Source organism: Dipodomys spectabilis, unplaced genomic scaffold (assembly GCF_019054845.1).
Source record: "Dipodomys spectabilis isolate Male_0828 unplaced genomic scaffold, ASM1905484v1 ptg000092l, whole genome shotgun sequence".
NCBI lineage: Eukaryota > Metazoa > Chordata > Mammalia > Rodentia > Heteromyidae > Dipodomys > Dipodomys spectabilis.
Window position 1 is genome coordinate 6109344 of NW_024870769.1, and position 13158 is coordinate 6122501.

Consider the following 13158-nt stretch of genomic DNA (forward strand, 5'->3'; position numbering starts at 1 on the left):
ATCTTTTTAATTGGTCCCCCAAATACCAAACAACTTACAAACCTCCCACTAAAGCAAGTTTCTAGTACGTTTTGAGAAGCGTCTTAAGGCATTTTTTTCATCATATGCAGTTTTACAACCAGTCTCTTGCAGCACTTTTGTGTATTTTTAAAATCGGGAACATGCTGTGCAAATGTTAAACCTTTCGGCAGCCAACCAAGTCACCTGTAGAGAACACAACCAGAGATAGTCCTGGTGGTGGTGTCATATGACCCTAAGAGCGTGGTGGATGGCCAAGAATGTGGTATCTTAATCACTGTGCTTCTTCCAAATGCATGAAACCTAGAGATGTGTTTCAGGAGGTACAGCACGAAACAGCCAGGAAGACAGGGATCTAGTGTCTCAGTTGAACTCTCAAGCCAAAAATTACCCTGCAGCAGACTTAGCCTGCTGGCTAGCAGGTTAGGGAAAATGCAATCAGCCCAAGGACATGATGACCTCATAGGTTACAACCTTATCAGTACAAAATGTCAGTCTACAGTGGTTCAAAGGGAAGAATAAACAACATCACCATTACCCTTATAGAATATTCACCTCTACCTTGGTTTCTTGTCAAAGAATGTCCTTAGATGAAACTAAAATATTTTCACAGTTATGATTTATTAAACTTACACTGGCCTGAAAAGTAAACTAAAAAGATTAATAAAATAAAGGCAGAGATACAGCATCTTCCCCAGACACCTCTTGGGGCAAGGATAACATGTACTCTTTTTTTTTTTATTATTATTGTCAAGGTGATATACAGAGGGGTTAAAATTACATAAGTAAGGTAATAAGTACATTTTCTCTGTTGAACTTGTTGTCCCCTCCCTCATTTTTCTCCTACTTTCCCTTCCTCAACTCCCCCAAGTTGTACGGATCATTTCCAACATAGTGTCTTGTGAATATTGCTGTTGTGCTGGTTCCCCCTTTGTCCTGTGTCTCACCATTCTGTTGCTCCCCTTCCCTTCCCTAATTCAGATAAATGAATATATAATTCTTGTTTCTTTTGTGTGTTCTTCCCCCTGTGGTGGTATATCCCCTGTTGTCACTGTATTTGAAAACATGTACTCTTTTGCCTAGCAAAGGGGCAGGAATTTAAGGCCTGGAATCTTAACAGCCTAAGTAAATGTATAAGCATATCTAAAGAGAAGTTTCCAGGAAAGAATCTGTTTTTATTAAATTACATACTATATTAAGAAATGCTCCCACATCATGTGTATTAATTGATGAAAAGGAAAACATATGTTCATTGTCTCCTTAAAAGTTAGAATATTAACTGCCTTGTTGAATGGCAACTCTGTTGTTGCACCACTTAAAGAATAAAAATATTAAAAAGTCCAACTTTCAAAAATTTCAATTAAAAAGAACTACAGTGCGGCACTGGTGGATCATGCCCATAATCTTAGCTACTCAGGAGGCTGAGATCTGAGGATCACCATTCAAAGCCAGCCCAGGCAGGAAAGTCTATGAGACTCTTATCACCAGAAAACCGGAAGTGGCGCTGTGGCTCAAGTGGTAGTGCACTAGCCTTGAGCTGAAGAGCTGAGCAACAGTGCCCAGGCCCAGGATTCAAGCTCCCACAACCAACAAAGAAAAACAAAAACAAAAAACTATAACTAAATGTCTTTTTAAAAAATGAAGGAAAACAGATGCCATGACTCAATCTTGCAATCTTAGCTACTTGGGAGGCGGAGTTGAGGAATTGTGATTCAAGGCCATCCCAGGCAAAGAGAAGTTTGCAAGACCATCTCCACTAATGTCTGGTCAGGCTTGGGGTATGCATACCATCATCAGCCATATGGGGAAGAAAAAACAGGAGGATCACAGCCCAAGCCAGCCCAGGCCAGCCCAAGTAAAGTGATACTCTACCTCAAAAATAACCAATACAATACAATACATATAGCCAATACAATACCTATGTAAAAATGGTACTACATAATTTGAGGGTATGGGTGGGACTGGGAAAGATGTGGGACACTGATGACAATGATCTAGTTGCATTGTGCTCTCACAGTAAATAAGGCATGATGTATAGTTCAAATAGTGGAACACTATTAATAAATTGGAAGTCCGTTGTTAATTCCCAGCATAGCCAAAAAAGAAAAGAAAATGAGAGCAGAAATATTCCAAGATTCTAAAATGGTTAGTTAGCACTGATGTTCAGTTAACAGAGTGAGAAGAGATGACTTCTGCCCTAATATCCCAAGAGGTGGAGATGTGGTAACTTGCCCGTGTAGCTAGGTCAGAGTTCCATGCTACCTCAGTCACCTGAAATTGCACTCTTAACTCCTGAGCTTTGTCTGAGATAATCATTCAATTATATCCAAAAATCTTAAAAAAAAAATTTTCCCCTCTTACTCTTGTAAAGATAGCAATAGATAACAAAACTGAGGTGACTGGAGTGCTTGAAATCTGGGCTAGAAGATGAACTACTACTCCAACTTTCTGGCCTATTGTTCTGAGGATTCTATTGAAGTGGCTCAGATCTACTTGAAGAGACATAAGGAATTCAGTCCATCTTGGCCTATTTTGTGTTGATAAAATCTGAGTATCAAAATATCCCTAGATAAATCTGCCTCCTGTCAGTGGTATACTGGATGAGGGAGATCTACTCTGTGTGAGAGAAAGCTTAGTGGCCTTGCACAATTGCAAGGGAAAAGAAGCATCAGTTAGAAAGGGAAGCCATTGAGAGAACAATCAAGGACAATTTCATTAACTTCATCTACTGAAGCAAAACTTGGCCAAACCCCACTCACCCATAAAACCCTCATTATTCAAACCAGATGCTGATTTTGTAACATCTGCTTCAGTGAAGAACTATTTCAATTTTATTTTGAATATACAGTACTATAAAGCAGGAAAATTACCACATTAATAAAGAAGCACCTGAAGTTTTATAGTTAGTATGACAAAGAATTGAATACAGAAAACGTACTTTTAAGTTTATTGCCAAAAGCATTTTCTTATTCCTTTTTAAATCATGAGACAGAAGAAATGGTAGAGTGAATTTAAGATAAGGTCAATTATAGGCAGCAATGAAATTACCTTCTAATGATAATTAGCCTCAAGTCTTGATTACTGTCAGCTCCAACGATCTGACCATAAGGACATGAAGTGCTATGTTCATCCATCTCCCGCAGGCATGAAAGCTTGGCTCCTCTAGGTTGGCAGTCAGATAAGAAGGGAGCAGGGAAGAAATGAAGCAGACCACACAGACTCCAGTATCAAGCAAAAAACTCACTTTGAAAAAAACAAGCCTGCTGTTAATCTTTCTCCATCTTTGTCTCTCAGTTTCTGTCTCTGTCTGCATGTCCCCATCCCCCTTCTCTCTCATATTACAGGAATGACAAAAAGCGAATCTTGACTCCCTAGAAAAGTGAAATATCTAATAAGAAATGAAGCCAGGTTGGTCTGAGGTGGATGTGTAAGCAGAGCTCAAGAAACAAAACCCAAATAAGATGATTTTGGCCTCTGAACACAACTGTAAAGGGAAAGGGGACCGACCCCTCCTCTGGCTGAAGTGACAGAGCATGTTGTTGACAGAACCAGGTGCTCTGAGTCCCACACTTATGAACTGCCCTCCTACATACAGTGGCATGGGATTGCTAGCCATGTCTTCTGCCTTATGGAGTGGGACTACAGCCTAGTGCCACCTTCATTTCACAAACTGGACCAAGGAAGAAAAGTGAATCCTCATGGAAACAACTAATGGCAAAACCAGTTCTCCAACCCGTATGTCCTGACTCCTTTCCTCCCATTTCTTCTTTGCCCTGTCAGGAAGCTCTGAGGAATCATCATCAAAGACCACTAAAGAGCAATCATGGCAGTCTATTGCCTTCATATGAGGCTAAGCTCCGTTCTGGCCTTGAATGCACCCTTCTGGTAGTTCAACACCAGACAGCTGCAAAAGAAACTTTATACTCATATCGAAGCTATAAATTCAGTTTCCCAAATGTGCTGTGGGCTAGGCACCGTGTTAGGCCTTTGTGTCTATTTACCTCTCATGATGCTTCTAAGGCAGGAGATGCTTCTATAACCCTATTTTACAGACTCATGAGGCATATGGAGTGAAGGGACTTCCTTAAGGTCATACACTAGCTCAGCAGTAGCTCAGGTTCAGGCCATTTTTCAAGCTCTTTCTACTATACTATTAAATTGAAAAACATATCTTTTTATTATCTTTGAGTAGTTGTACGAAGCAGACACCATTCAACAAAGCAGTTTATGAATACAATGCATCTGGTCTATGTGACTTCTTTCAACATCTTCACCTATCCCTCCCAATACACTACTAACTCTGAAAAGTTTGCTAAAGAGTTGCTTATTCAGCTCATCAAGAATGCCTCACAAGTAGCATTCACAGCCTGATGAAAATAACTGTACTATTATATAGCAATAAAAAGTCAGGTAGATACCAGTGGCTTACACCTATAATCTTCACTACCCAGGAGGCTGAGATCTGAGGATCATGGTTACAGACTCAAACAGAAAAGTCCATGAGACACTTATCTCCAATTAAATACCACAAAATAGTTGGAAGTGGCCCTGTGATTCAACAGAGTGCTAGCTTTGAGCAAAACACTCTGGGACAGTCCCCAGGCCCTGAGTTCAAGCTCCAAGACCAGCAAAAAAAAGAAAAATAAATAAGAAGTTAAACCACTGAATCCTCTGCTGAATATACCATACTTTAGTTAATACGTGTGTATATGCATATGACTCTGAATATGTTCATATATAAAATTTAGATCTAACTTCCATATATGTCTGAGCCTGACTTACTTCATTTAACATGATTTTCCCAGGTCCATCCATTTCCCTCATTTTTCCTGATGGATGAGTAAAATTTTCTTGTGTGTGTGTGTGTGTGTGTGTGTAAATCTTCGTTCCACAGATGTTGAATATTCTGTTTACTATTCTTTCAATCAAAAGCTTAAATTCCCAGAAGCAGAAGAGGAGGCTGAGGGAAGGATAGGGAGCAGAAACAACTCTCCTCATAGAGGTCACTGAAGCAAGAGGCCACCTACGAGACCATGGAGAACTTGTTTTTTGCAGCTCCCGGCCTTCCTGTAACTGGCCATTCTCCATCTATGCTTTCACCTTCTGGCAACCACCTGCTAACTTCACCTTCTGGAAGCACAGGCACCCAGCCAGCCTGGAGAAATCTGCTCTCTGAACTGAACACAAATACCTCTTCTCTTCCAGTGTGAACACGGCGTTGAAAACCAGAACCCACTGCGGTTCTGTCATCTTCTGCTAGCAGGAAGGCTGCCTGTGTAAAGCCTGAACATTCCAAAGAGGTGTGTCCGAAACCAGGAAGACCTATGGGTTCCAGCCTGACTTCCTCAATATACATACCAGATAAACAGAAGCACCAGCCAGGGAAACTGGGCAAAGTAAGACCAATTTCATTTTCCTAGTGACATTTTGGAGATGACTTATGGGAAATTTCAGGATCTGAAAATACAAAAATGAATATGACACCTATTCTGCCCTTAAGGAGCTCAAGTCTGGAGTGGGAGACAATATTCTTCAAAAGGTAACGGTGGTATTAGGTGGTATGAACAAAAACAGGTCACAAGGCTATGAAAAAATGGAACTGGGGTGAGGGGACAGCTCAATGGTAGAATGCTTCCCTAGCAAGTTAACCCCCCAGTACTGCAAAGAGGAAAGGGGGAAAGGGAAAAAGAAGGGAAAGGGAGGTGGGAAGGGGAGGGGAGAGTAAGAAAGGGAAGGGTACAGTAGAGGTGAGGAGGGCTTCTCCATCAAAGATGGGGCCACATGAAGTGGATTTACAGGATGAGCAGAAATTTTCTAGGCAATCAAATGGTGGTGAAGTGACATTCTGGATAGAAGGGACAGCATTCTGAAAGACTCAAATATATGAAGCAATCGTGCAGTTCAAGGAATAAAGAGAAAGCAGGATGTATGGGGTGGTGGTGGAGATGGAGATGAGTAAAGAGGGGAGTTGCAGACTATTACAGAGGTCTCTAAACACCTAGGAGTCATGAGAGATTTAAAGCATGGCAGTAACATTTATTTAGGATGTATTTTAAGTAATTCTGGCAGACATGTAGAGCAGGAGTCTACATCAGTGCTATGCAAAGGAAATAAAATGTGAGCCATGGAGCCAAGCCACATATATAATTTTAAATTTTCTAGTAGCCACAGTTAAAGTAGGAAAAAAACAAATAAAATTAATTTAATAATACATCTTCAGCCCTTAAGTCCAAACAATTATCATTCAGTCTATATTGAATGTTTTTAAAATTATTATTTTTTTGAATGTTTTTAAAATTATGAATGAATCTACATTCTTTTCATGCCAAGTCTTCTAAATCAGGCATGCTTTCACATCTTCCTTTGGACTAGCCGCTTTTCAAGTTCTCCAAAGCCAAATGTGGCCAGCGGTTACTACTCTGAATAAAACAGCTCTGGTTAAACCAAATACACAATCCAGTTAGAACACTGTAGCCCATAGTTTAAGTAGACAATTATGCTCTGTGCGGGTCTTCCTGGCCACTGAACATATGTTAAACTACTAAAATGCAATTTTGAGAACATGCAACATTAGAAATTTGTTTTGAATAGATAATAATTTACATGGTATAAAAATAAAAATACAACACAGTATAATGGACAGTATAGCTTCCATCCTACTCTTGTTCACCTCTCCCTTGTCCATGCCAACCCCCACCCACCCACTAGAGGGACCACTTTACTGAGATCCCCCTGTTTGAATCTCAATTAAAGTGGCTACCTATACCAAGAATGCCTTTCAGAGTTTCTTCATGAATTTACAAGCAGATGTAAATACACTCAAAGAAAATATACTAGGCATCCTGTTTTATGCCTTGCTGTTTTCCTTTAGTAACATATCTTGGAATTCTCCATATCTTGTATAAACAGTTTCCATGTTTTCTTCAAAATGCTACAGTGTTCCATCATTACAAGAATGGATCCTAGTTTATTCAGCCAGTCTTCTTCTAATGGATATGGAAATTGTTTCCTATCTTTTCTATTATAAACAATGGTCTAATGGAAAAGCTCCTATGTGCATAGTTTTCTATGTTTTCAGATATATCTGCAGGAAAACATGCCAGTGTCAAATTGCTAAGTCAAACAGTAATTATATTTTAATCTTGACAGCTAGTGACAGTCAACCTGGCCTTCACAAGGCCTCTCCTTTGTTCTCTCATAAGCAGGATAGTACCAATTTTCCTACTCTTGGTTAACAAAGTATAATTGTCACACTTTAGCATTATTTTTACTAATCTGATCAGATGAAAATTACTACTTCGGCATCATTTCAATTTTCATTTCTTGTATTCTGTGTGAAATCAAGTGTGTGTGTGTGTGTGTGTGTGTGTGTTGGTCCTGGGGCTTTAACTCAGGGCCTGAGCACTGTCCTTGAGATTTTTTGTACAAGACTAGTGCTCTACCATTTGAGCCACAGCTCCACTTCTGGCCTTTTGTTGGTTTAATGGAACATAAAAATCTCATTGACTTTCCTGTCCAGTCTGGCTTTGAATTACTATCCTGAGATCTCAGCCTCCTGAGTAGCTAGGATTATAAGTGTGAGCCACTGGTGTCTTTTTTGGGCTTAAAGACAAAGCTTTATTTTTTTTCCTGTGAATACACTTTTCCTGTCCTTGACTATTTCTCTACTGGTTGACATAGAAAAACAGCATGTTTTGTATTCAAGATAGATCATTTGTGTGTTTATCTCTTTACTGTATTTTTACCAAATAAAATGTTACATTGGAATTCATTCAATTTTTTTCTCCTTTTATGGCTTTTAGATTCTGAGTCATAGTTTAAAAGCTCTTCCTACTTCAAGGTTATGAAAATTGTATGTATGTTTTCTCATAGCCCCTTTGTGAGTTTAAGTAGATGCAAATACAGTACCATTTTTAAATTCTTGTTCAGATGATCAGTTTTCTGGGCAAGAAGTGTAGGTCAGTGGTACAGTGCATGCCTAGCATGTGTAGGGCTCTAGTTTGATCCTAAGTAACATATAAACAAACACATAATCCATTTTTACTTAAAAAATAAGTACACTATGCATTATGTAAATTTCCTAATTCCTTCTTCTTTTTAACTTTGCCACAACTCTTTTGACTACCACTGTAATATTCACATAAAGTTAATTGATCAAGTTGGAGTTATATAAGTGTCATGAGAAATGGAACCCTCCTTTCTTCAAATAGGTTCTTCCTTAACCCAAAATATCCATCATTATCCCACTTCAAAAATAGAAATGCAACTTCTCAAATACTATTTTAGCTAGGTACTGGTCGCTCAGATCTATAATCTAGCAACTTAGGACACTGAGATCTGAGAATCTCAGTTCAAAGCCAGCCCATTCAGAAAAGACATGAGACTCTATCTCCAATTAACCACCAAATAGCCAGCAGTGGAACTGTGACTCCAGCGTTAGAGCATTAAACCTGAGAGAAAATGTGACGGGGCAGTGCCCAGGCTCTGAGCTGAATACCAGTATTGGCAGAAATGAAAATTTTTAAAGTCACTACCTATTTGTATAAATAGCAACCTGAATTTCTGTAAATTGGTTCTAATGTTCTAGTCCAGACATTGCAGAGATAAGGACAATTTCAGTCTGACAAAAACTTTCATTGATGACAGAATTCTGGTTTATTCAAGTTCATTTCATATGATCATCAGTCTGATTATTAAAAAGAACTATGTCAAAGAAAGAAAGGAGAGAAAAAACAGCAATTTGAATCTGAAAATGGTCCATCTCCAATGTCAAAGTAAAAAATGATTTTCTTTTGAGTTTTTTTTGTTTGTTTTTTGTTGTTTTTGTTGATCGTGGAGCTTGAACTCTGGGGTTGGGCCCTGTTCCTGCGTTTTCAGCTCAAGGCCAGCGCTCTACCACTTGAGCCACAGCACCACTTCCGGTTTGCTAGTGGTTTATTGGAGATAAGAGTCTCATGGACTTTCATGCTCCAGCTGGCTTTGAACTGTGATCCTCAGATCTGAGTAGATAGGATTACAGGCGTGAGCTACAGACGCCTAGCCCTTTTGAGAACATGAATCTGGGCATCAGTAGCTTATACCTATAAACCTAGCTATACTCAGGAAACAGAGACCTGTAGGATTTATTTCAAAGCCAGCCCAAGAAGGGAAGTCTGCAATATTCCATCTCCAATTAACCAGCAAAAAACTGTGCTGAAGGTGTGGCCTGAGTAACAGAACACCAGGAGTGAGCAAGCAAACTGAGCAAGCCTGGAGCTTTGGAGTTAAGCAAGAAAAAAAAGATGGAATATTTCATGAATTCACAAGTTATTCTTGCACAAGTGTCATGTTAATCTTTTTTGTCTTGGCTAATTATAGTATATATACTGCATACCAAGTACTTATTATGGTATTTCTTAAACAGAGATTTGGTATTATTAATTATACTATTCCAAAGTTTCTCAGAAGCTGGAAATTTTCAATTAAAAAGGTAAGTATGTATTGTTTTGTGGTAAGTGCTTTTGCATTTCAATACTAATTCTTATCTTCTATCTTATCTTTCTTCATTTTATTCAATCCATATTCTACATGTTACCCTGTCATTTAAGGTTATAAAATGAGTTATAATAGATCAGTTTCTAAGAGGGATTTACATACATACATACACACACACACACACACAAAGTCAAGAGCAGTATAACCTCCAGGATCAGTTCCTACAGTAGTCATACATGAAGGATACACAGTAGGGTATACTACTATCAGCTAAGTAACAGTAACAACACAGTGACCCCAGATAGGAAATAATGGAAATGTGGGAGAAGACCAGGAGAATTCCAGGTAGATGCTCCCGAAACAAATAAAGAATAGCTTCCAAGACATCTGTGAGGTTTCTCAAAGAAACAGAAATGGAGCAGAAGGCCAAAGGCCCTGTGAACTAAGAGACCGTAGCCATGCTACATATACTGCGGCCACTGTTCCTGGCCTACTCCCACCCCCTAGGAAGCTGCTTCTAAAGACCACCTGCAGGAAATTGTTCAGAAAACTGCTCTCCGGCCCAACTATGACTTCAACAAGCTAGTGCTTAGTGGGGGTAGTTCACTCAAGTATCACAGTTAAGTATCTACAACTAACTACTAGTGCACAATACTCCTCCCTCCCAACAGAGCCTTAGCTTGCTGTCCCTATCCAGGACAATAATATGGTAATTTTCCAACTTGCCTGGATTCCTTAACATCTTAGATTTGGGAATTTCTCACTTAATCCTTCTTTTGACATCCTATTATAACCGATGACCTCTTACTTAGTTCTCTGATGTAATACTCCTATCTAGTCCTCCCACTTTTGTTCCCAGTACCACTCATCTATTTCGGGCCCTCCTCATGCTCCTGGGCCTAACTCATCATCTCTTACCTATTTTCCTGTTTCTTCATTCCTCCTTTTACAATCCATTCTACATGTCCTTTTCCTAAATGGTACTCCCTCAAAAATCTTCAATGGTTACCCATTGCTTATGTAATAGACTAAAATTAGATCACTAATAATTTCATTTGTTCAAAATATATCTCCTAAATTCCTACTATGGGCTAGATACTTTTCCAGGTCTTTGGGAGATAAATCCATGGAATAGACAAAACCTGTTAAATTTTGTTTTAAACTGTATTTTCTTTTCTCGTCCCATACTCTAGTAATCCCTGATACAATTTTGAGCATTATCTTTACACACTTTACATCAGCAGCTTTATTCTGGTATATTTACATATTCAATGATGCCTAACAAGCCCTTATGATATTTTGGATCCAGTAATGAGCAAGACAGATGTAGCCTTTTTGTTGTCTACCCTATCCCTGACCTTCCCTCACTTTCCCACTCATAACTTCTCCTTTCCTGTCCCCTCTAAACTCAGTCATGGTGAAGATGGTGTCCAAACCCTCCAGCTTCTGCAAAGATTCTCCCAGTACCAAGCCCAGGGTAGGTACTGTCAATCCCTTGTCTTACAGCATTTATCTAAGCACCTATGGATTCTCTTTGATTTTTATGCTTTTGGGTTTAATGAAACGCTGCAATTAGAGAGTTCTTGTTCTCTCCTTTGCATTCCCTAGAATTCTATAACTACAGAACCAACGGAAACCTCTGACCATCAATATATCAAACCTACATATCAATATATGTATCAATACATATCAATATATTTCATCTACATTCCTACCTGAGGAATTTGAGTTGTGGGAGCGTAAGAATAGCTGGTGCTAAAAAGAAAATAAGACTATGAACGGCAGACTAGCAAACATTCTTCCCTTTGTCCCTTGAAGCAAAGGTGTCTGAGTCAACAGTTATATGCAGTTCTTTCCTCTGGAATTCATGTTTGTGATCACAAGCTGTTCCATGAATTCCTCATAGATCCTGCCTAGATGAGGCTTAAGCCTGGAAAGTCAAACCAAGTGGTGGATTTGTCTGGCTGTACCTGCTGCCCTCTCTCCAACCCCCACTTCATGCAGTTGTCTGAGAACTCAGTGGTGCCAGCAAGCTAGATGCTAAGCCCATACACTGTCCAGATGCCAGACTGCCCTACTCATGTTACTCCCCACATCATAGAATTCAGGGCATCCCTCACCCCTGCTCTGGCTGGTAAGCTGCCCCTGGAAGAAGGTACACAACTCCCTGAAAGAAGTAGTGAGTGTACCCAGGAACAGATAAAATGGAAATGCAATTTTTAAAAATCTACAAGAACAAAGAAAGAAAAAAAAACTTAATGAGAGTATAATTCGAACAGGGTGGTAGATAGACTCCAGATGACATCGACAGAGCTATGAGCTGTATCATGATGGATCAATGTTAAATTTTTAGCAGGAACTACATTTCTGTATTCACTTCCTCCTTGCCATTCACCTGAAGCTCAAAGGGGGAAATAGGTGACCACATCTTCATTCCTCCACCCTCTTATGCTCACTGAAATGGTAACTGGTATTCTTTCCCTTTTTTTCAGGCAGTGTCTCCCTGTGTTGCCTGGACTGGCATCAAACTCATGATCTTCCTGCCAAGGCCTCCCAAAAACCTTGGGCAATCAATATTGCTTCCTGAATCTCCTAGAAGTGATAGGGTGGTTTATCCTTTGCTTGAGGTGACAAAAGTACAAATTAACAGATAGATAGCTGTACACATGTGGCCAATATAGATAAGGATATCTCGCATCAGTCCATTTTCTGTGGAGTCCAATGAACTGCTAACACTAGTAGGAAAAGATTATGAGGCTCAAATTTATCACGTTAGAGACTCTTCAGGTATACCCTAGAGACCATTTAGGAAGCTGTTCTTCACAATAAATTTGTTTTCTCCACAACCCTTCTATGTTGTAGTCTTTTGGCATAGTGAAGTCCCCTCCATTTGGAAGGTGTCTAACCTTCTCTCCCAAGGTAGCTTAAGATTTATAGGATAGGTTGGTGTTAATATTCATATGGAAAGAAAACTCATCAGTATAAAGAAAAATTTTGTGTTTGTGAAAATCTTTGAAATATAGAGACTCCTTATCTATCAGCAGCCTTCAGCAAGTGGCATGATTTCTGTTTAATTAAATAAACTGTTAGAAGCGAGGGGCAGCAGAAACACTCCAAGCTCTGATTTTAAAACTTTTTCTGACTTTAGCTTTGCTAAGAAAGAAATAAAGAATGCCTGAGCCCAGACTAAATTGTAGGTGAGGTCTTCATGGTGTGCACAGCTTCCAGAGTGTTCCAGAATGTGCTCGCAACACCCAGGTCCAGATTCTCTTCCCCTGTGGATGGGACAACTTCCATTCATTCAAGCAGCCCCACTATGTAGGAACTTGCTCCACAATGCAACTTATGCAAATATATGAACCCTGCTTACCAGACCTTGGCTACTGTGATCCAAGGGCTAGAGTCCTTAGGAACACTCCTGCTGCAATCTGGTGTTGGTTCAAACAACTAGTATGAGACTGGGTCAGGGAGCAGGATTTAGAGATTCCTTCTCAGATACACAAAGGAGGTGGAGGAAACAGCTGGGGGAACGGTGAGGCTGGAGATAAAACCCTAACACACCACTGCAGCTCAGGATAGGTCATCTTTAAGCAACACTTATGAAGTAACAACATTCATTTGTTTATCACTCATGCTTTATGTCATGAACCCTTGTGTAGATGTAAG

The 13158-nt window shown here is 39.6% G+C and overlaps 1 protein-coding gene and 1 non-coding gene across 2 annotated transcripts in view; both read right to left on the minus strand.

Moving 5' to 3' along the window:
• The window catches only part of Jazf1 (JAZF zinc finger 1), a 324222-nt gene that overhangs the window by 256355 nt on the left and 54709 nt on the right, over window positions 1–13158 (minus strand). The window lies entirely within an intron of this gene.
• Window positions 9294–9398, minus strand: LOC122112249. Its single transcript, XR_006148144.1, has one exon. It is a non-coding gene; the product is annotated as a U6 spliceosomal RNA (small nuclear RNA).